This window comes from Miniopterus schreibersii, assembly GCF_964146895.1.
Source record: "Miniopterus schreibersii genome assembly, chromosome: 5".
Taxonomy (NCBI): domain Eukaryota; kingdom Metazoa; phylum Chordata; class Mammalia; order Chiroptera; family Miniopteridae; genus Miniopterus; species Miniopterus schreibersii.
In genome coordinates this window covers 76,354,369-76,379,261 of record NC_138106.1, presented here as the reverse complement: position 1 = coordinate 76,379,261, position 24,893 = coordinate 76,354,369, and positions in this window count along the sequence as shown.

Genomic DNA, 24,893 nt, shown 5'->3' with positions numbered 1-24,893 from the left:
CATCGAGATGAGAGAGACACATCTATTGGTTGCCTCCCTGACCAGGGTGCCCTTGGAAGGAATCGCACCAGGACCCTTCAGTCTGAGGGCCTATGCTCTAACCACTGAAACATAGTAAATTTTAAAATTAGGTTAAACAGTTGAAACATTGTTGATAATGACTGAATTTTTTAAAATTAATAACTTTTAGGTTTATAAAAAATTTTATCAGAAAATACAGTTTCTGTATACTTTCTTAGTCTGCTCCCAGTTTCCCCTATTATTAATATATTGCATTAGTGTAGTACAGTTGTTACAATTGGTTATAAACGATCATACAAATATTGATACATTATTATTGACTAAAGCCAATGGATTACCTTATACTTCACTCTTGGTATTGTATATTCTGTGGGTTTTGATAAAAGTATAATGACATGTATCCACTAATACAGTATTACACAGAATAGTTTCAGTCACCTAAATATCCTCTGAGCTCCCACTCACCACCCCTGCCCCCACCCCTACATCCCTGGAAACAACTGATCTTTTTTACTGTTTCCACAGTTTTGCCTTTTTCATAATGTCATATGGTGGGACTCATGCAGTATGTTTTGAGGTTTTGCTGGAGGTTGAAGATATGGGTTCTGGAAATTATCCATCACCTCTCCAACACCACCCAGATATACAGATTTAATTTCAAGGGCTCATTCTACACTGCAGCTACTGAGGGGTGTGTGAAAAATAGAATGTATATCTCTAGAAACTATGCACATATTTGAAGGTATCTTCAGACAACCCATGCTCTTCAAATTACTGGCAAACATACACACACACAAATAACACACACATAAATGAAGGGACATCCATTTCATTAGGACATTTTAAAATTAAATAGATACGCTTTCAAAATAGGTTCATACAACTAACACCGTTGATATTTTTCTTCCTGATGTAGATAGTTGCCAATGTTATGTACCAACATATATGTTCATGTGTACACACTCACAAATCATTTATCCTTAAATAAAGACCAAAATTAATTTTACTTAACTACCTACAACAAGGAGACAGCTTATGGACTAGGAAAATATTTGTGATCACATAATCATTGTTTTCAAAAAATATTTCTTTGCCCAATATTCATAACTTGAACCAGAGCAATACTAGTTCTAACTAGGCAGCGTTAGAGTCTGGATAAGAGTCGTTTAAGTAAATGCAAGTGGTTGCACTTTTGATTAATTTCATTTTAATTCTCAAAAAACAGCCCCTTATATATTCAACGTATATATAATTTTATAAATCATTTGTGTTAATCAAGAACTTAATCCCCTTTTTGAATGAAGTTAAATGGCAGCATTGGTAGAACTAACACTATCTATGGCATCAATGTAAAAAAGTCATGCTGCCCTGGCCGACTGCCCAGTGGTTAGAGTCGACCTGTAGACCAAAGGCTCTCAGGTTTGATTCCTGGTCAAGGGCATGTATCTCAGTTGCAGGTTCCATGCAGGAGGCAACTAATTGATGTCTCTCTCTCTCTCTCTCTCCACCTCCTCCCTGCATTCCACTCTCTCTAAAAATTAATGAAAAAAATATTCTTGGGCAAGGATTAAAAAAAAATTATAATAAATAAAATAAAAAATAAAAAGTTCATGCTAGGAGGTAAGCTAGGTTACCTCCGGGTAGGAGACATGATTGCTGCTCAGTCCCACATACCATACCATTCAGCCTGTATTGTAAGTTCTTGACTGCTTCAGAAAGACATAGGATTTTTGTCATTTGTAGATATCAATAATATTCTTCAGTAAACTGTGTTCATTTCCATATAACCAGTGGTGTTCATCACTAATCCATATATCCTGAGGCTCAGTGAGTTATTAGTTCCATTATTATAGCAGTTTGTTGTGCTAATCATTGCCATTATTATTATCTCTTTGTATTTTAGGTGATTGACAGTTTTTTTTTGGTACATTTTCAGCAATAGGGAATTTTCATCACAATCACTTCATACATTGATAAAAATTTCTAAAAATAGTTCTGTTGATCCATCATGTGGAAAAGATGGGACTTCTACAGTGCTATAGTTATTTGAAATATAGTCAGAGAATAAAGACTTTTTCTTAATCATTTACGCCATTTTAACACAAGAATTTAAATCTTATATAATGAGATAAAAATTCTTATCTTTCAAATAATTTATGGAAAATATCCTATGCAAGTACAGCCTTTCACAGTATATGTGCTATGAAAAGTATTATATTATTCATTCTTCTTGCATTTCTACTATATAGAAACAAAGGTTCTGTTAGAGAAGATTTTTAAAAAAAAGAACAAATATGAAAAAAGGAGTAAAAATAAATTAAGCTTGACAATGCTCCTGCACGAGCTTTGGGTTCACTCATGTCTTTCATTTTATGTCATCAATATTATGTCAGAATCTCATCACCACCAGTGCTGGGTCCCCATAACTTACCAACAGGTGACACTGCTTTCAGATTTTCTCACTCCTGCACTTCTGGTGTTTATTTTGGGAACTAACCTTTTATACAGAAATTAAAATATATCAAATGGTAAACCCACTCTCAATACTTATTCAATTTACTTCCTCATATAGTTTTTCTTGGGAAGCCAAGTTTCTTACATGTTTCACTTATTCTTTTTTTTTTTCCTGCAGTGTCTTATATTGAGGGTAAATATATATATATTTCACTTCTCTGGCTCAAGAAAAGCAAAATATATAATATTGATGGCTCAAATACAGTCATTTATTTTTACTTTCAAACCAGCATAGTACCTAAACATGTTGCCTGTACAGCAGAAAATTAAATACATTATTGAGTGAGCAAGGTTCAAAACATTTCTTTCTTTATCCATTTCTCCACTTTAGATAAATAATTATTAAACCATACTATGTGTGAAACAATGTACAGGGCATAGATTAAAGTTCATAATGGGTTGAATTTGGACACAAGTTTGAAACCAAATTTGGCTTATTGATTAGCGCACATCAAAATGGTTCCTTGTAAAGTGGACTCAACACATAAACTTTAGCTCATCTGCTGTTATTTCTTGTTTTATAATTTGTATATATATTGAGCTTGGTTAGAGGAAAAGAGAGATGAAGCAGATAAAAGAGAGTGAAGTTAAAAATAAATAGAAAGAAAGGAAAAAAAGGAGAGAGAGAAAAATAAATGAGAGAATGAGGGAGTGAAGGAAGGAGGAAGGAAGGAAGGAAGGAAGGAAGGAAGGAAGGAAGGAAGGAAGGAAGGAAGGAAGGAGGGTAGGAGGGAGGGAGGGAGGGAGGGAGGGAGAAAAACATCTGGCCCATGATCTTAAATATTTAAAATATTGTCAGTTATCTAAGGTTGAACCAGGCAAGTGTTGAGCCATATAATTCCATGGGTGTTGAAGCTCTCCAGTGCTTCCCAGATTCTCTACAGAGTCTTGACCAAAGTGAGTGATCAACTCAGCCCAGCAGAGAAGGTTCCTGGGGGCCCAGAGCTAGGGCCACTTCTATGGGGGTAGAGTTACACCAGCAGTCAAGAGTTTGCTTGTTAACATGTTAGCCAATTCTCTGCTCAGTCACATTTACATACCTGATGTTCTAGTCTTGATGACTCATCCAGGATACTAGAAAAAAATTACAAGATGATATCAAATTTTTGAACATATATATGGATCATATTGCTTTGGAAATTCAGAAAAAAAAAAGTTCATTTTATTTTCCTTTTATGGTATCATGGGTTATAAATTAGTTCTTGTTAGAAATGTAATGTTTGGATTAGTAGACATAATTAACATAACTATTTAAATTTTATATATATAATGTTTTTATTGATTTCAGAGAGAGGAGGAGAGAGAAACACCAAAAACATCAATGATGAGAGAGAATCATTGATTGGCTGCCTCCTACATGTCACTAACCAGGGATTGAACCTGCAACCCTGGCATGTGCCCTGACCAGGAATTACATGGTGACCTCTAGGTTCATGGGTTGATGCTGAAACACTGAGCCACAGGGGCTGGGCAAAATAATATATTTTTAAAGTACTATTCAAATGTCTTATTTCAGAATGGAATAGTGAGAGAAGTTGAACATCAAAGACATACACATATAGATTTAAATATTAAATGTCACTTAATCTGAGGATTAATTACTTAGATTAATTTCTTTAATCTTCATTTTTCCCATCAGCAGAATTGAAGACATTTTGCTTAGGATTGCATTGTGAATTGAATAGGTAGTGTTTACACCACTTGTGAAACAGTGCAGGGCTTAAACCATAATAGGTGCTAAAAAATGGTGATTGATTGCTGCTGCTGCTGCTGCTGATGTGATCAATGACAATGAAAAGACAATGATAATAATAAAAACGACAAAGACTTTCACTGAAGATATTGAATAAATACTAGTGTGTTCTCTTTAGAAAATATATTTGACACAATGAAAGGTTATAAAGTGTTACAAGTAGGAGTAAGAGCCATGCCTGGGGGTCCATTCAGAAGTGTAGTGAGTAGATTTTGAATCCACACAATGAAATAGTATTATGAGGGAGAAATTAAATAAAAAATTTTGGATTTTATTGGAATAAATTCCATCCAAGTGGCAGTGGTACAGACAGACAGGGAAGAAAGAAGAAAGAGACTTTATTTTGTCACTGGAAAAGAAGATGTAAATAAAATAGGCAACAATAAAAAAAATAGTTGATAAGTTGATTAATTCCCCTGGACAATATTTTACTTTATAGTCAGTACCTTTTTAACAAACCAAAATTTTGTTCTGTGGAACCTTAAAGTATCACTGATGATATACAACAGAAAATATAGAAAATTATAATGATAATTTGGTGTCATATAAGTAAACTGTCTTTGAACAATCTTGCTGACATTGAATGATTTTAAAATATACTTAAAGCACTTGATATGAATACTCAATAATACCTTCAAAGAAGAAGGTCTCCATTTTCTCTCATCTTCTAGTCTTTATAACTCTTTGAAGAAATGAGCTCTAATGCATAAAGTTATCTTTAAGCCAGGCGTGTTGTACTGTAAGAATGAGCTTCCCTGAAGGAGACACTACAGATTATATGTCTTGATATTGAACAGCTTCCTTCCTGAATGGCTGGCAAGAGTATAAAAGAAATTAATGCCTCCCTTTTAAATAAACTAGGAAGTGCTTGTTTTAATGCACAATGTAGGAAAGAGCCAGATATGTTTCAGACTATGAAAATAAGACAGAAAGGCTGTTTAAATTATTTTTATTTTTTTATTTTTAATAGAATTTCTTTGAGATATGTAGTATTCATACATTACTAAAATGTCTCAAAAATCCTGAACTAAAGGGACTTTAGAAGGTGAGAGATTTTTTGAAAATATCCCTTAGTGCTATCTTATACTTGCAATTATAAAGAAAATCCATGCTTCACTTCAAATTTTAGTAATGTGAAAGTTGGTTGTATGGCATCTACACACTTCCTCCTTCATAAACACACATCTGTCATCTGTGTATATATACTACTACTATACTATATTGGTATAAATGTTATACAACTATATTAAGGTATATGCGTGCATGTGTTTGTATTTTTTCTTTCCATGGAACTCTCTGGAATAATCAATTAAATTGCATTTCTTTCTTTTGATCACACTATTCAATAGTAGTTCTGTTATTAAAATGACATTATTATTTTAAATATATCTTTATTGACTTCAGAGATAAGAAGAGAGAGGGAGATAGAGAGATAGAAACATCAATGATGAGAGAGTCGTCATTGATCAGCTGCCTCCTGCATGGGCCCGACTGGGGATCGAGCCCACAAACCGGGCATGTGCCCTGACCGGGAATTGAACTGTGATCTCCTGGAACATAGGTCGATGCTCAACCCCTGAGCCACACCCATCTGGGCAACATATTATTATAAAATAATTTATATGGTATCCAAAGGATATTTGTTTTGGATTTGAGGTAATCAAATTTGGACGATATTTTTTAAAAGTTATTGCATTCCTTTTAAAAAACTTTTTGGACCATAATTTGATATTACAAATTGGGAAATAACATTCTTAATTATTAAGAGAATTACCAAAAGGGGCCAAAGTTACCTATGTTTGAAAACCTGACAAATAACCTCAATTAAAATATACACATTTTTTTAGGATATATTTTCTTCAATTAACATTTGGTATATGTAATAAATTTGAAAAGTATTTATAAATATTTAATGGTGCAACTTGTTAGGGTGAACGTATTCTTTAGGTTTTTAACTTTATTAAATTTATTGGCATGACATTGGCTAATAAAATTATATAGTTTTCAAGTGTACAATTCTATCATACATCATCTGTATATTGAATTGTGTGTTCACCACCCAAAGTCAAGTCTCCTTTCGTCACCATGTCTTTGACCCTCTTTCCTCTCACCCTACCCTCTTTTCCATCTGGTAACCACCACACTGTTGTCTGTGTCCACAACTTTTTGTTTGTTTTATTTGTTGCATTCAGTTTTACATTCCACATATGGGAGAAATCATACGCTCTTTGACTTTTTCCACGTGACTTATTTCACTTAGCGTGATATCCTCGAGATCGGTCTATGTGGTCACAAAATGGGAGTATTTCATGTTTTCTTATGGCTGAATAGTTTCGTATATATGTACCACATCTTCTTTACCCAATCATCTATAGAAGAACACTTTGGTTGTTTCCATGTCTTGGCCACCATGTACAGTGCTACAGTGAACATAGGGGTACATATATCTTTACAAATAAATGTTTTAAAATTTTGGAGGTAGATTCCAAGAAGAGGGGTTGCTGGATCATATGGTAACTATTATTTTTTTGAGGAAGCTCAAAACTGTTTTCCATAGTGTCTGTACTGATTCACATTCCCACCAGCAGTGAATGAGGTTTCCTTTGTTTCCACAGCTTCTCCAACTCTTGTTATTACTTGTTTTGTTGATAAAAGCCATTCTAACAGATTTGAGGTGGCATCTCATTGTAGTTTTGATTTGCATTTCCCTAACAGCTAGTGAAGTTGAGCATCTTTATGTTGGCTATTTGTATGTTTTCTTAGAAGTGTCTAAGTCCTCTGCCCATTTTTAAATTCAATTGTTGCTTTTTATTGTTGAGTTGTATGGGTTCTTATATATTTTGGGTATTAACCTTTATTGGAGGTGTTGCTTGCAAATATCTTCTCTCATTTTGTTAGTTGGCTTTTTTGTTGGTGGTGGTTTCTTTTGTTGTGAAGAAGCTTTTTATTTTGTAACAGTGCCATTCATTTATTTTTACTTTTACTTCCTTTGCCTTTGGGGTCAAATTCATAAAATCTTCTCTCAGACCAAAGCCCATAGATTCTCCTATATAATTTATTGTTTCAGCCATATACTTAGATCTAGATCCATTTTGAGTTAATTATTGTGTTTGGTGACAAATAGCAGTTTAGTTTCATTCTCTTGCATGTGGCTTTCCAGTTTTCCCAGTACCATCGAAGAGGTTTTCATTTCTCTATTGTATGTTTTTGGACCCTTTGTCAAAAAATATTTACCATATAAATGTGGATTTATTTCTGGGCTTTCAATTCTGTTCCATTGCTCTGTGTGTCTGTTTTTTGTCAATACTGTGCTGTTTTGCTTGTCATTTTGTAGTATAATTTTATAACTTCTGGCTTTGTTCTTTTTTCTCAGAATTGTTTTGGCTGTTGGGGTCTTTTGTGGTTCCATACAAATCTAATTATTTTTATTCTATTTCTTTAAAAAATTCTTTATGTCTGAATTTCCTCTTATAATATGAATATATTTCTGCTACAGTTCAGTTCAGTTTCTTTATTACTTTCTTTGAGATAATGCTGCTGTCAGAATATATATGTAAAATTTTCATTAATGTAATTAATACTATTTGAGGGCCCATTGTTTATAAGATATTGTCCTAGAATTGAAAAATAATGAAACAGATACAAGGTTTTAGACATTGAAGGGTGTATACTTAATGGACAAAAGACATATTTAAATAGATACATTTCAATAGAACATTGTACGATGTAATAATTAAACTGTGAATGTTGTTCTATGGGAATTCAGAAACTGTAATTCAGTTTTTCTCAACACTTTATTATAATATGAGACCATTTTGCTTTTCACTATTTCTATAATTTCTATAATATTCAATACTAATTGGTTTATGATAAAGAATCTCACCTTTTGTTGGTTCTTTATAATGTTGGTAGTGAATGCTGGATTAATATGAAAGTTATTAAAGAACTTACAGCAGTATATAACACTTATATGAATATACTTATTACATTAAGGGAAATATTTTTATGAATGTGTTTGTATCAATTTACAGTATTTTAATATTACAGAATCAAACATTTTAACAAAAATGTTGTTATTTTGATAATAATGGAATCCATTTTAAATGAGAACATTGGAATGAATGGGTGGAAATTAAAACACTGTATGTAACATGTAAGATTAGTTATTATTTTTAAATCTTTATTTAACAATACAAATGTCAACACTGGCACAATGTTTTAATTCTATTTATTTAGTGTCTTTTTTGGCATTTCTATAAAGTGTATACAAGTTTTCATTCAGTAAGCACAGACTTATTGCTTACAAACAATATGCAAAGTATCATGCTAGCCATTGAGCACTATAATGATAAGTGAAACCTTGTCATTAAGGTATTCAAAAGACAGTAGGAGAGACTGTCAACAAACAGGCCATTACAAGAGTAAACGATACAATATAAAACATACAATGGAGGAATTTTGGAAGAGACAAATCAATCCTCATTAGAGGTCTGAGAAAGAGAACACTTTTCAGGTTAAGGAGGAATCTGAGTACTGACTGGGGATATAAAAGTTAATAAGGTAAAAGAACAGTGTTGGAGAGGGAGTCAAGGTAATGAGAGAAGTAACATGTCTGCAGATCCAGAGTAAAGGGAAAGTGACCACTGAAAGGACAGGGGAGACTGGCTGGCGTGGCTCAGTGGTTGAGCATCAGCTTATGATCCAGGAGACTGCGGTTCGATTCCCTGTCAGGGCACATACCTGGGTTTTGGGCTCCCTCCCCAGAACGGGGTGTGTGGGAGGCAGCCAATCAAATGACTCATCATTGATGTTTCTCTCTCTCCCTCTCCCTTCCTCTCTCTGAAATCAATAAAGATACATTTTTTAAAGGAAGGACACTGGAATTAGAATTATGTTAAAAGTGAGTGTTTAAGTAAAGATCACTTAATAACATCCTTGGAAGTTTATTCTGAAAATGATGCCGAGCCTCTGAAAGACTGCAAGAAGAAAGTAAGGGCCAGACTTCTGTCTCAGAAAAGTCTCCAGTAATAAACAGTGAGCATTCGTGTATGTCATGACTATGTTAGCAGCATTTGGATTCATTGTCAGAAGTACATGTTGCTTGTCGGATGTTTTGGAAAAAGAAAAATATATTGCCTGAATTGTAGTGTTTTCTATAACCTAGTAAAATATAAACTTCCTGAGGATGGAGGCCATAACTTTGATTCCACACAGAGTATTTTGCATAATAAGATATCTAAGGCCAGACTTTGAATTGATTCAGAGCTTCAGCCTTGTTTGGGGATGTTCGGACGCCTGCCAGATTATGTGGAATGCAGTCTTAATAGAAAATGGTCTCTATGCATGCTGCTGCTCAGTAACAGTCAGTTTCACTGACTTCTGTTTTAACCTCTTAAAAAAAACTAGACTAAACAAACATTAATTATAGTCATCTCAGTAAGATAAGAAGATGAATTGAGTTTTCTGCTTCTACAAAATAGTATCTCAGTGGTAAAGTATTTTTTCCCCTGGTCTCTTTTAAAGGAGATTATTTTGTAGAAGTCCAATGCTACCAAGACATTGGTAGTGTTTATTGCTTGTCTCTAATGGAAATTACATTTTATGGGGAATTGAGATTGATTACCCTTATCTTGACAAGTGAAGATTGAGGGCATATACTACGGAATAGTGAGTGAACAGTCTCGACTGCTAAGGGGAAATATTTAACACCTTAGTTACTAGGTTTTTAAGACCAGGATTATAGAGAGGACCTATTTGATGTAAGCATTTCTAATTTAAAAAATAACCTTATTTAAAACCTATATAGAAAATTACTATACTTTTAGAGATTTATTTTTCTAAAGCAAAAATGAAAAAACCCGCCACTTTATTGATTAAAACAAAATCTGATTTGGACTAAAAAAATATAAAGACTCATGGACACAGACGACAGTCAGGTGATTCTCAGAGGGAGGAGGGAGATAGAAGAAGGGGAAGGGTGGATAAATGGTGATGGAAGGAGACTTGACTTGTGGTGGTGAACACACAATACAGTGTACAAATGATGTATTCCAAAATTGTACACCTGAAACCTGTACAACTTTATTAACCAAAGTCACCCCAATAAATTCAATGAAAAATAAATAAGTGGGATGAAATTAAGTTGTTGTTATTATGAGAAACTTAACCATATATATTTTTGTGACTCAGATGTAGAAAAGTACTAAGGAATTTAAAATGATACTGGTCTCCGTAAAATATATTTCTCAAGCCTCATCCTTACCCTATGCTCCTAGAAATTAAAAAGTACATTTTAATATTATAAAACATTGTGTTAACAATATAATTTTTATGAAATATAAATTTAGTGGTACCTATAAAACCACTAATGCACATATTGAGCTACATATGTCCCCTGTATTATATTCATTGGCTTAATTCCAGCAATTTAAAAAAATAGTTAAAAATAAGCAAGACCCAGTCATAAGATAAGTTCTGGGGATGTAATGTACACATGGTGACTACAATAAAACTGTACTGTCTATTTGAAAGTTTCAGAGAGTAGATCTTAAAACATCACACACAATAAAAGTTAACTATGTGAGGTGACAGATATTAACTAAATTTATTAAAGTAATAATTTCACAAAATATACACATAGATCATGATGTTGTACACACTACACTAATACAATGCTACATGTCAATTATATCTCAATAAAACAAGCAAACAAAAAACCTAGGACCTGAGAATCCTATCTTATTCCTAACTTGGAAGTCAAATTTAAAAACTTTTTGAGATGATATAAATACATATTTGATGATACAGTGGTTGAATCTCATTAGATTGTTTCATTCTTTCAATATCAAGACATCTGGATTCAATATCAAGATTAAATTTAATGCTGAATTTGGGGAAATATGAATTGAGATCATTTTGAATGGACTGGTTGGTTATAGATCTTATGACCTAGAGGCACAGGTAGGAGCTCACCTTTCTGAAGATATATTCATACTGTCACTTAAAATGTCACTGTTCAAGAATCATTTCTTGCATTCTAAAAAGTGTTTGCACCTAGACCATAAATACCCTCAGAGGAGGAAACCTTATCATTTTATAGCCATTAATGACTTTACTATTATTTGGCTATTAACTTGCATTCCAGCTAATGACTAGTAACTAATGCAGAGCATATTATGACACAGTAAGCTTGAAGCATGAACACTGCCCAAGGAGGGTCCCTCTGGTTAGGCACTATGCATACAGAACGCAACAAGGAAGACTCATCCACCCAGACAGGATGAAAACAAGGGTCACGAGGTGGGTCAGGAGAGCTGGAGCAGCAGAGAAGAGGACAGTGATTACCTGGGCTTATTTCATGATTTGCCTAAGGCAGGGCTCGACCTCAAGTAGCAGTAAGTAAGTTCCCATCCTTGTTGGACTGGAAGTAATCTATAACAGTCAGTTAATTTGCTTTACCTGCTAAATAAGACTGGTTCCTTAGTTATCATTGTAAATACAATACTTGAATGTATAACACATAGGGCCATAGAGAAAACTGAACTTGTGGGAAATCATTTGGCTTAATAGAATTTTATCTGAAAGATCAATGTACAAATCTCTTTGAATATAAATTATTGTCCATCTTTATGTTATTAAATATTTATATATTATCTGAAGGGGAAGATTTACTGACCATTTATACATTTAAACTAAAGATAATCTCATTATACAATATGATATGCATTTGCTTCCAAAAACAACTTTTATGTGAAATAGATATGGATTTCTGAAATAGAAGAAAATATTTTTTTTTTACTATTTTACTATGTAATGGCAGTTTGAAATTCAATTCACTTAGAAGTTTATTATTGAATAATATATTAAATAATATAAAATTTTTTATTTTGAAAATGAACGAAAAATGTATACTATCCTTCACAGAACTTAATTGCAGTTTCAAAACAACTTTAAGTTGTAATGTCAATGACGTCGTTTTAATAGATCAGCATACTTTGTGAGCATTGTATTTGTACACTGTGGTCAAAATAGCAAAACTAGATTTTGAAAGCATTACATAGTACCTTTGAAGTTAATTTAGTATACAAATGTTATTTCAAGTTCCACATGTCCAGAGAATGCATTCAAATATTTATTGAATGAAAGTATACATGATTACTAAATAAAATATTTTACCAGATGTTGTTACAGCTGGAATATCAATACCAAATACTTGCATTACAGCAGTAAAATTAGAACTATGGAACAGAAAAGCAGTGTGTGATTTCCCCGTGATTGTCAGAGTTTATGGGATTAGACATTTAATCCTTCATCTGAGCTGCCAGCTCAGAGCCTGATTGTTCCTCACTTTCACTTACGAATCTGAATAAGTGTAGTGCTGACCCTGTAGCTACTGCATATTCGACTTTATTCAGCACCACTGCTTATGATTATTTGGCTCTGAGGATTAACTATATCCCCTTCAGTGTGCCCTTTCCTTTCCTTTGTGAACGAAGCAGCCCCTTTGACCTTCTCTTACTGATCAAGGGACACTGTTGTAAGTTGCAGATTGAGAGCAATTTCTTATTTCTTTGATGTTTCAAAGTGATTGAATAATTTCATGCTGAGTATAGTAACCGGAGGTAAAGAATATTTTAAGGTATGTGAACTAAAAGGAGTGAGATAGATGGCAAATAATAATGCATCTTGTCACCCTTATTTACAACAATTTTGTCCTAAGAAATTTTGTCAGCTAAATGATTCCTGGAATTGTAAATAGAAATCCCAAATAAGATTTGTAATAAAAATTGCATATTATATTATGAATCACTATACATTAATGATATCAATATGATGGTTAGTCTTTTTTTATGCATAAAGTTACATTAAAATTAAACAAGAAAGGCAGTGTGTAAATGCAATATTTGCAGCAAGACAGAGATGCTAGTTCTGTTCTTTGGGTCAGTTTGTAACATTATTTAATCTTTAAACTTCAGTGTCTTCTGTATCATGATTCCAATCATACCAACCTCACAAATTGTTATGAAGGAAGAATACCACAGTATACATAAAGTACTGCATAGTGCTGCCTGGCACAAGTAGGTGCTCATTGAATAAATACTCTCTCACTCTTCCTTTTTAAAATCTGTATCCAGTGGTCCAAAATTTTTCAGTGCTCTTAATCTATCTTTAGATGTGTCATTTTGTAATGTTTTTCCTTCTTTTATTGGGAGTGAAAGAAGTTACACTAAAATTAAAGTGAATATACATGTTGTGGTTATTTTTTTACTATGGTTTCCAAGGACTCTCCAAACAAGGACTGGAACACTTGCCACAGCTTTTATAATAGATTCAAGAGCTGTTGTTTTAACAGGATTGTGAGATACTGACCTACAAATCTCAACGTCTACAGTTCTTGTTTCCTTTTATTTTTGCATCCTTTCCCAAAGCTTGGGAGCTATATTTATTTACTGCTGGAATCTCTTAAGAAACCTGATCTAAATTCACTCCATACAGCCACTTTCTCTGAATAAATTTACTATAAGTGCTCTTTTTCTCTGCATTTCATTAGCAATTATGTTAAGACTTTAAAATAAAATATCATATATTTGAACTCTAAAATTTGAGTTTTTTAATTTTGATAAAGGTTGGAATGATGTTCATTTTAGATATTAAGAAAGGGTTTGCTAAGTAAATTAAAAATCTAAGATTATTTTGTGGTGGGGAATATTTGAGTCATAAAAGAAAATATTTTTCAAATATTTTAATTGTTATAGAATCAGTTTAAAAATGATTTCATGCTAATTAAACCTATCTTTCATAAATATCATTTAAGTGAGTTTATTAGATAATTCTATGTATTGAACTAATAGTGTGGGATATTATAAGTAATTTAAAAAACAAGGCTGTGTTCTTTACAACAGTCTTTTATTTAAACATTTCATTAATATTGAGAATGTGTATTCAAATTGTTTCCTATTGGTACATTTCAGTGTATTAGTTTCTACTTAATTGGAATTTTTTGTTTAATTCCACATTTTTTTCCTTGTAAATATTTTGTTATTTTAAAAAGTATGTGTTATATACCAAAGCTACAACCCTGGAAACTTGTTTAAATAGAAAACTCATTTTCCTCCTCTGACATCTCATTACTGTTCTAGTCTTATGAATTCAGCACATAGTCTCAAATATTGCTAAAAAATTAGTTTAGAGGAGGATTTCCAAATATTTTTACACATTTATTTGTTAGTAGTTAGATAACATAAAAATTAACTCAATGCTTTTCCACATTTTCTAACAGTTTTCAAATGTACATTGCCTATGGATTTTTCCATGTATATGGAGGTATTATCTTTGGGAAAGTGATGATGATTCCATGAAAAATGAGTTAGAAATTGCTAAAAGTTGAAAAGAAAGAGACTTTTTAAGCATTTTGTTACTGGACTTTAAATATCAGGTTCTTGAGTCTCAATGTCATAGAAATGAGCACTGAACTGAGTACAAGATTAAGCAGATAGAGCTTATTGAAAAGAGCTTGTGTACAAGATAGTGGACCAGAAAAGAGAAGTCGAACTCCCTGATGGGTTCTTGTGGATGCCTTACACAGGGCCCGTGGGGTGGGTGCAGGGCTTGGGAATAGGAAGAGGTAAGTTGTTCCACCATAGTCATATGGTGGCGGTTGATCCCCAGGTTTTCACAAATGTTTTCCATGGTCAGTGGACCACTCAAAGGACCTATAAAGTAGCACTTGTACAAATATTCTAGTTGGCATTTAATTGACAAAACGGTTATTTACAGAACATGATTTTAAAAAGGATGCTATCATTGTATATTCTTTCTTTTAAGGATGTGGTTAGGTTAATTTCAAATACAAAATTTTACTGAAAGCAAGAAGTCATAGTCAGGTCTCTGAGATGGAGTCCTTTCTACCAAGATGCAGTTCAGAGGCTACCCCTATACTGTCTCAATTTCAAGTAAATAAGTTTTTGTGGCACCTCAAATTATTTCTTATTGTGCTAAGAATTTAAATTGTTTTAAAATGGCAATAATTCATATATTGAGCCTAGATGAATGTTAATTATCTTATGGGAATTAAAATGTATAACTTAGCTGTTTTCATTAAATTATGCATACAGAAATAAAATCCAATGTGCCCTCTAAAAATAAAGCTTGACCCTTAGTTTTAAGATCAAAATCTCTTCCCTCCTCATTCTGCCTATACTATTTGTTTTTTTTGTTGTTGTTGTTTTAAAATATATCTTTATTGATTTCAGAGAGAGGACAGGAGAGGGAGAGAGAGAGACAGAAACATCAATGATGAGAGAGTCATTGATTGAGCCCGCAACCCAGGCATGTGCCCTGACCGGGAATCGAACCCCGATCGCCTGGATCCCAGGTTGATGCTCAACCGCTGAGCCACGCCCGGCTGGGCACTATTTCTGTTCTTAAGTGTGAACTTTTTTATTATTAATAATTTTCATTTTGTTGTCATATGTAATCACTCAATTCCTCAAAAGTAGTCAGGTTTGACTAGATTTTATTCCCTAATCACAAATTAAGTCATATTCTTTTTTAAAAACTATGTTTTTATTGATTTTTAGAGAGAGAGAAACATCAATGTGAGAGAGAAACATCAATCAGTTGCCTCCCATAGGCACCCAGGCCAAGGGTTGAAGCTGACACCTGGCCATGTGCCCTGCCCGGGGATTAAACTACGGGTGATCTTTCCATGCATAAGAGGATGGGCAACCAACTGGGACACACCGGCCAGGGCTAAGTCATAGTTCTCTGTAGAACTTTAGCAAATTTTTAAAAGCACATTCCATTTATAAAGTGCAAACATTAGCCAATATTTCAAAAAATATGCTTTTCTGAAAAAGAAAAAGATTTAGGAAATTTGGTTGATGATGAAAAATTGGAGACTGATATGCAGATGAGAAGCATCACATCATAGAGGCAACTACGACAGCTGTAATAAATACTTACGATGTCCTGAACCAAGTTATGTTGGCAAGCATAGAATAAACAGGGTATTTCTAAGGTACATAGGGTTCATTCTCGGGCTTTGTGCAGGTGGTGGAGATAGAGAAAATAAGAATGGTTCTGAGGGTATCTTAACCTAATATAGGCAATTGGGTGGATAATTTTGTCTGCAATTCAGAAATGAAGTATTATATGAAGGTTATGTTTCAGTTGGTTCGATAACAACAATAGATAGATGATAGAGAAATAGATGATAGATATAGGTAGATATAGACAGGTAGGTAAACTATCATTTCTTTCTTTCTGATAGATATATTTGTAAGCAGAATTTAATCAAAGTTTAGACTAAAAGTGTTTATTATATTCTCTGAGACATGAATTCTTTACATCTGCTATGTAAAACAATTCAGCTAATATTCAAAATTGAAAATTAAAGGGAGGAAATAATGAATAAATTATACACTCAATAATAATAGAATTGATATTTACACTTGAAAACAGAATGGCCATTTCCCACTTGTCTCTCCTGAATGGAGGTTTATTATGTGAGGCTGGCTGGCTTGTAAACATAGAGAGAATGAAGAATTCTAATACTTAAGCACTAGATTAGAATTATAAGATTTTAAGGCATAATTTGATATTTTGTACTCTTTGAAGCAGAATGTTTTCTCTAATTTTAAGATTTAGGTTTTGATCAGGCCATCAAGTGTTCAAATGAGGACAATAACTGACAAAAAATTAAACTAATGAGTATTTAGCTGTAGAACTATCTCTTATGTTTACAACTATTTTTTTCAACTCTGCTGGTTTGTTTCTGAACTATGAGAAATGGCAAGAAACAAATGAAGCAAATTCTCTTTCTGACTTGTACAACTGGAGCAATAAAGTTTTAAATAATTAAATATGTAAATGTTTGCATAAAGGGCAAATGATACATGTATATGTGAAATAGATTTTAAGAATACACTGGCATAGCTTTTAGTTTTTGGCCATCGAGTATGATGTTGGCTGTCGGTTTGCCATATTCAGCCTGTGTTATGTCGAGGGAGACTTGACTGGTGGTGGTGAACACAATACAATATACTAATGGCATTAGTGGGTCAAGGCTAAGGAAACTCTTTAAAGGTTTGGAAACACATTATCAAATTAATTTCTAAGATGTTTATACTAATTTACATTATTCAAGAAATGTTTTAGACCTATACATATTGAGTAGCATGACTTTTTGAATCTTTAGCTATTTGGATATGACACTTTATGTGTTTTTTGTTTGTTTGTTTTCCATTGTCCTCCCACTCTTATTCCGGCTGTAAACCTCCCTCGCCCTCTCACCTGGTTTAATAGGCCAGTCACTGTTCTAAGAGCTTCACATATTATCTCATTGTATCACCACAGCTCCTCTTGAAAAAGACACTGAAAGTGCTATCTATAAGTTTTAACATTTTTATGAAGCAGTTATTGTTTATGTACTTTCTTTGTGAAAAACTAAGCTCTTTTCCCCTCTTTTGTTATTTTACTATTAAGGACATTTTAAAAATTATTTATTTAACTAATTTATATTTGAGCCTTTTATTGTGGTAAATAATGCATCACAAAAAATTTAACATCTTTATCATTTTTATGTGTACAGTTCAGTAGTGTTAAGTATATGCACATGGATAAACAAATGTGGAACATATATACAATTGTTATTTGCTCTTAAAAATGAAGGGAGTCACCACATGCTATTGTCACATGGATAAACATTGAGGACATTAGATTTCATTTACTTTTAATGATTTAACCTTTTTCTTATTATTAGTATTTTATTTTTAATATTTTAAAAGAAGAAATGGAAAGTCAGATTTGATTAAAACCAATTACTTGGTATCTATTGGTTTTCATGGAGAACATTGCACATGACATTGAAAAACTCTTGGTTTGAAGTTTCAAAATTAGAATGTATGCCATCACCTGTATTCTCTGTATGTAGAGAGCAGAAACGTCCAGGAAAGGTGGGAACTACCTGAGTGTCTCTCGTCAGAGGCGGCCTTTATTGATATTGACAGCCCTGAAAGCCATATTGATTTCAGGAAGCCTAGAATTATTTATCACCTCCTAAATATCATACCAGTTAAAGTTCTGGCTTCCACCAGCCCAGTTTTTAATCATGAACCTGGGATATTTTTTAACCAAGAATTGGTAAGGAGGGAGAACAAAGAACTCCTCAATATTTAATTTAGCTATGTGTTAGATTTATATTCATGTCTACATTTTGAAATACAGGGATGGAAATTGAAACTATATTTTTAGACCTTCTGTTCAAGTTGCTATATTGCTCTATACAGAGGCTATTTCACAAATACTTTTCTTGAGCTACCTCCTAATCAGACCTTACTGCACCTCATCTTTCCCTAGGTTATGGGCTGTGACAGGCAAATAACTCACAATACGATTTGTCTGGGCTAATGATATTGGTATGTATAGGTCATTTTGGTTTACAACTCCAAGTGAATTTTCATTTCTTAATAAATTAGAATTCTTGTAAATAACCTAAGAATATCCTCTTTCAAATACCGTTATTTATACCTTGTTAGCCTAAGAAAAAGGATATTGCCATTTTTATGGATTCATTAAATTAGGGGGGTTGCTATGTTCTTCATATCTTTCCATTAAAATAAAGTGTATATAAAATTAATCTTAAGAAAGCTAAAATTCTCTATACAATATTATTTATTCAGACATGAAATTGGGATAAACTACCCCTCAAGGACCATAAGCTGCAGTCCACTTGTTCCAGGGAGCAGAGCAAAACAAAGCAGCTGTAAGAGCAGAAGATAAAATGTTTTATTTTCTAAAGCTGTAGGAACCGATGTCAGCAATAAGTTTAAAAAGAAGACAGAAAGAAACCCAGTACAATTTCTGAAGATCAATAGCAATTAGTTGTGTATTATCACTGAGTAAATAATAACTTTAAAGATCAAGTGATATCTTCAAAAATTGAGAAACATTTAGCAATTGTATTAATTTATAATGAAAGAGAAATAAAGGACTGGAAGTCATCTGTAACAAAGCAAACAGTTGCATTATATTCAGAGACTTGGGGGAAGGTAGAACTAAAGGAGATTTTCCCTTCTAATCTCAATGATTTGATAGATATACTCCATCTATATAAATTTGCTTTTACCTTTGTAAGTTTACTTGAATTAGTTTAACATATGACTCAAATTTTAATTTGTCCTAGGCCTGACTGCTTTTCTTCTCACATGTCCTCAGAGAATTGATTTTCAGGCAAGATTATTGATGAAGCTAAAATCATAATGTTCTTGTTTTAATCCTTAGAATTTATATAAAAGGCATTATTCTAATATAATAGGAATTATTTGCAGTGAGATGGATAATTCAAGACATATGCATCTGAATGTAGGAACTTTGGGAAAATAGACCCTTATTTTAATAACATCAGTTTTTCTGGGGAGGTGGGAGTGGAAGGTCTGTAAAAATATATTTGTTAAGAAAGAATATTAGGTTCATACTGAGGCATCAACGAATCTCACATTTTTTATCAGAGCATTTTATGTTACAAATGACACCAGAATCACTCCAGTTGTATTGAACAAGTAATAACATATGCTGCTTAAATCATCTCAAGTGTCAAGAGAGCTAGCTTCACTTAACTGCTTTACAGGAGCTCAAACAATGTCTGCCTCCTTTGGTAGCTTTACCCCCACATCCCATGTTACCCAGCTACAGGCTCTCCAGTGTGTTAGCTGGGTGACTATGGCAGTTTCATACTCCACATTCTCCCATGTCACCATTTACCAGGGGGAAAGGTCTCAGTCACTCTAACTGTGAAACCTGTGGCATAGATCACTCCCTAAAATTTCCAATCATAAATCTTCTGTTTCTCAATGAGCAGAAAGATGCAATACCTTGATTGGTTTAAGGCAATCATGGCACATTATTGAAACTGAATAATTTTCACAGTAATAAAATGGATAAGAATGGGAGTGGGGCAGATTTCCCACATACAAAAAAATCAGGGTCACGTGGTGGGAGGAGAGGAAAAAGGGGAAGCCAAGGAATATTTGTCCATGACAAGCAATATTATTAATATTAGTGAAACTGGTAGATTTGAGAAAGTGAAAGTAGTGTGGTATAATCAAAATTCAACTTGGCCTGGACAGTATGACTCAGTGGTTGAACATCAACTTATGATCCAGGAGATTGCAATTTCATTCCAGTGTTGCCAGCTTGATCCCCAGTGCAGGAGGCAGCCGATCAATGACTCTCTCATCATTGATTTTCCTGTGGCTCCCTCTCCCTCTCCCTTTCTCTCTCAGAAATCAACAAAGATGTATCAGAAAAAAAAAAAATCTATAATTTTGGCTCCCACAGACCCTCAGTTGGGGAAATAGTTTTCTTTAGCCACTAAATAACAACCCTCGTGATTTTTCTCTCATTCTTAGGTAATAAGGAATCACAGGGTAATTTTATTCACAAAATAAAGTCTTGAATCCAAAAGTAGAATGCTGTATTCATTGTATTTAACAATTCAATCTTTATTCAAGAGAAAGTCTTTCCCAATACCCTCTATTCATCTAGATGCTATTCACTAGTGGCTACCTGACTTTTTACAAGATGTTTGGTCTCCTTTACCCATTCACCCATTCACTTGGCTCAATATTGATCCCTCTAAGATTGAAGTGCCTGGAGAGAGGAAAGGGGATGTTCTCACCTAACTGAAATTATTTTTCAATGGCTTTGGCTCTTTGTAAATGGCAGATATTTGAAGCTCACTCTGTGGTTTTTGGTGATGTCATGAAATCTTCAGAAGCCTCCTGTAAATCTCTGTGACCACAGCCCCCATGGTGAAGAAGTCTCTCTCCTTTAGCCAGCTCTCTGGTTTTCCTTAGCTTCTGAATTCCAAAGGGTTTTCCTCATATTCTCTGAATTTTTTCCTTTGGGTCAAATCCTTTTTTAAAAAAAACAACCCATGTTTTTATTGATTTTAGAGAGAGAGGAAGGGAGAGAGATAGAAATATCAATGACAGAAAAACACTGATTGGCTGCCTCGAGCCTGCAACCCAGGCATGTGCCCTGACTGGGAATCAAAACAGCAATCTCTTGGTGCCTGGGAGGACACTCAATCCACTGAACCTCACCAGCCGGGTTAAATTCTTTTTAAAATGAGTCCAGATTGACTTTCATGTTTGGCTCACACATAAGAGACACAGTTATATGTTTTACCTGGCTGTTTTCGGAAGAGCAGTTACTTTCCAAAAGTAAGCCTGTTCTCTCTCTGCCAGCTGCCTCAGACTGTGAGCCAGGTCCTCCTGTCTTCATGTTCTTTAAACATCTCTTACATACCCATCCAGTATGGTCTGGTAATTCTAGAGGGAACTCATATGAACAAAGGAGTTTCCTTGAAATTTCTTTTACTAGTACCTCCTATTCCCTTTTATCCCCCTCTCTTATTCTCTCTCTTAATTTTCAACTTAATTAGTTTCAAAACTTATTTTAGAATTTTAGAGTCTTGGCCAGTGTTGCTCAGTTGGTTAGAACATCACCCCGAGTGCCGAAGAGCCACGAACGGTTTGATTCCTCGGGCAGGGCACATACCCAGGTTGCCAGTTTGATCTTGGGTCAGGATGCATATGGAAGGCAACTGATGGATGTTTCTCTCACATGGATGTATCTCCCTCTTCCTCTACCTTCCTCTCTTTCTAGAATCAATGAAAAACGTATCTTCAGGTGAGGATTAAAAATAATAATAATAATAATTTTAGAACTAGCTATTAATGGCAACACGGTTTAAATTTTTCCATTTGAATATTATCGTGAGTTATAATATCAATAACAGCTATAATATTATTAATATTACATATTATAATATCTCAATAGCAACACATTACACTAATCTATAATAACCACACAATAAAACTGAATACAATTGTCTACATTTCTTAAATTTTGATTTCCAAAGCTATTTGTCTGATACATGACACATGATAAAATATATAAAAATTAGCCAATGAAAGCAAATGCTTATTGATCTCTTCCTATGTGATAGTTTTGTTTAAAAGTGCTTTACATGTGCTAATATATAGTCTATTTTAGTATTTTAATTTTACACATAAGGAAATGGAGACACAGAAAAGTTAAATAACCTTATTCAAATTCACAGACATAACATATAGGAGACCTAGAATTTAAAGTTAGATGTATGACTCCAGATCCCCAATTCTTAACCACCCATATTACTTCTTTCTAAACATTACCAAATGCTTATACTTCTCAAAATATTTCAGGTTGCTTAGAAAGTAATGTTGCAAGGGAGTTATTTTTGTGTAACACATGAGCTGGAAGTTAAATAAAAGAAAAAGTCTATGAGAAAGTATTAATATGCTGTCATTTTTAGCTCAAAGAAAAATACAACCCCTTCTTGCTGAATTAAATATCTTGCTAGCTAAGAATAACTTATGCTCCACAATTTTCATTCTTTTAAACAAATTTTCATTGGAGGCTGAAGCTGTTAGAGGGAAGAACTTCCTAGAGAGAACATGAGAAATGACTCCTTTAGCACGTGGCCCCACTACTGAGTGTGTTTAAGGCATATGGGCGGATGTAGCCTCAACTCAATAGCAACATATTGCACCCACCCTTTTTCATGATACAAAACTTTATTTGGTTAGAGATATAAAGTAATTTCAAAACTCCCATTATAGTAAGTTAAACTTTTAAGTAAATACTAGTTTAATCATTTGGAAGGGTTCAGTGGCTGGGAGTTCTTTTCTCTTGTCACGGGGATAAAACATATGTCATGTAACATGAGTGTCTCTTGCTCTCCTTACACATAAGTTGCAATTAAGGTCATATCATGTCATATTCCACATACAGCAATTGTTCAATGTTGTGCTCCAGTGTTGTACTAAGTACCATATCATTCATCCTAGATGACTCCCTTGAAAATTGCTTCTAAAAGTTTGTGCCAAAAACGCTCATGAAGCAAGCAATTTACTATCCTTTAGCTATTAAGATACTTAAAACTGTCACTTCAGGAAATTGGACACTGTACCTTATAAAACATGTTGTTCTGAAGCTTGGCTTCAAAAATTACTACCTATCATCCATCAGCTTGTGAGGGTTGTGTTTAGTTAGTTGTTAAACCTAATACTATGATAACATTTGGATGCCAGGAAAAGAAAAATACTAAAATCTCATACAGTGTTTTGCATCTGAACAAACTGAAATTGTTCATACCCATGCTATTGTTTTCCTTATATGTTGTCTTTATTTAGCTATGGAGAAAGTCAAGTTATTTCAGGGTACCTGCAGGTTTATGCTACATTTTTAATCATGGTTACTTTCATTGGTGTTAGTAGACACTATATTGACATCACTTATAGATAATGTCAAGTATTGAGAACTAAGGTTTTTATTTCAAGTCTTTCCCAACAATATGGATTGCTGTTCATTGATATAAACCCCTTTAATCTAAGGTGAACTAAATCTGTTTATTTTTGACCAATTTAAATGGCAAACATATGCTTATAACAAGTAAAGCATACATACCAGTAGCAACAATTAAAAGGCTGGATTACAACTTAAGTGCATACTCAGCTTTCAAAGATTGATTTAATATCACTTTCCAGCATGAAGCTGTTCCAGACTATTTCATCCTACAGTGACTTCTGCCTGTTTCAAAATCACAGCACTTATCCACTTATCTGGCAAGTAATCAAGTAGTCAACTACAGCCACTTGACATCTTTTGAAGTATGGTATTGCCATTTAACATATGTGTTAATATTTCATATTTTAAATCCCACAGTAATGAGCATAACAAATTTGTAGTTTAAAATTCTGGCACTGAATGAGTAACTTAGTCTCTCTAGCTCAGAGACTTATCCCCTTTTTAAAGTAAGTTATAATGTACCTTTAATAAAATGCATGAATATTTTGTTCAGTTCAGTGAATTTTGGAAATTTTATACACTTTTAAAACCATTACTCAAACTTTTTCATCACCCATGGCTATTCCCTCATTCCTCTTTCCTGCCAGTTCCTACCCCCATCCCACTATCTGGGCCAACCATTCTCCGACGTCTATTATGATAGATTGGTTTTGTCTGACTTTAACTTCATATAATTGGATTTACTTAGACTGTAAATTTTATGCTTGTCTTCTTTTGTTTAACATAATATCCTTAAGATTCATCCATGTTGCTGTATGTCTCTAATCAATTTGTTGTTCCATTGTTATGAATAAAACACAAAATTTTTTTCATTTCTTATTGTTGACATTTGGGTTGTTTTAAAATGTTGGCTATTATTAATCTAGGTTTTAACAAAGTTATGCAAGAGGTCTTGAGTAAATCGTCTATGTTAGTATTTAGAACTACAATAAAGATTGTATATTTTATTTGTAACCTTACTAAATAACCTTATTATGCTAGTTTTCTTGGTAGATTCCTTAGACTTTTCTAAGAAGACAATCATTCCACCTGTGAATAGACTTTTAAATTTTTTTCTTTCAAAGATTTATGTAACTAATTTTTGTTCTTGCATTATTGCATTGGTTAGGATCTTTAGTGTCATTTTGATAGAATTAGTGAGAGAAACATCCTTACTTTATGTAATATTGCACCATTAGCTATAAGATAT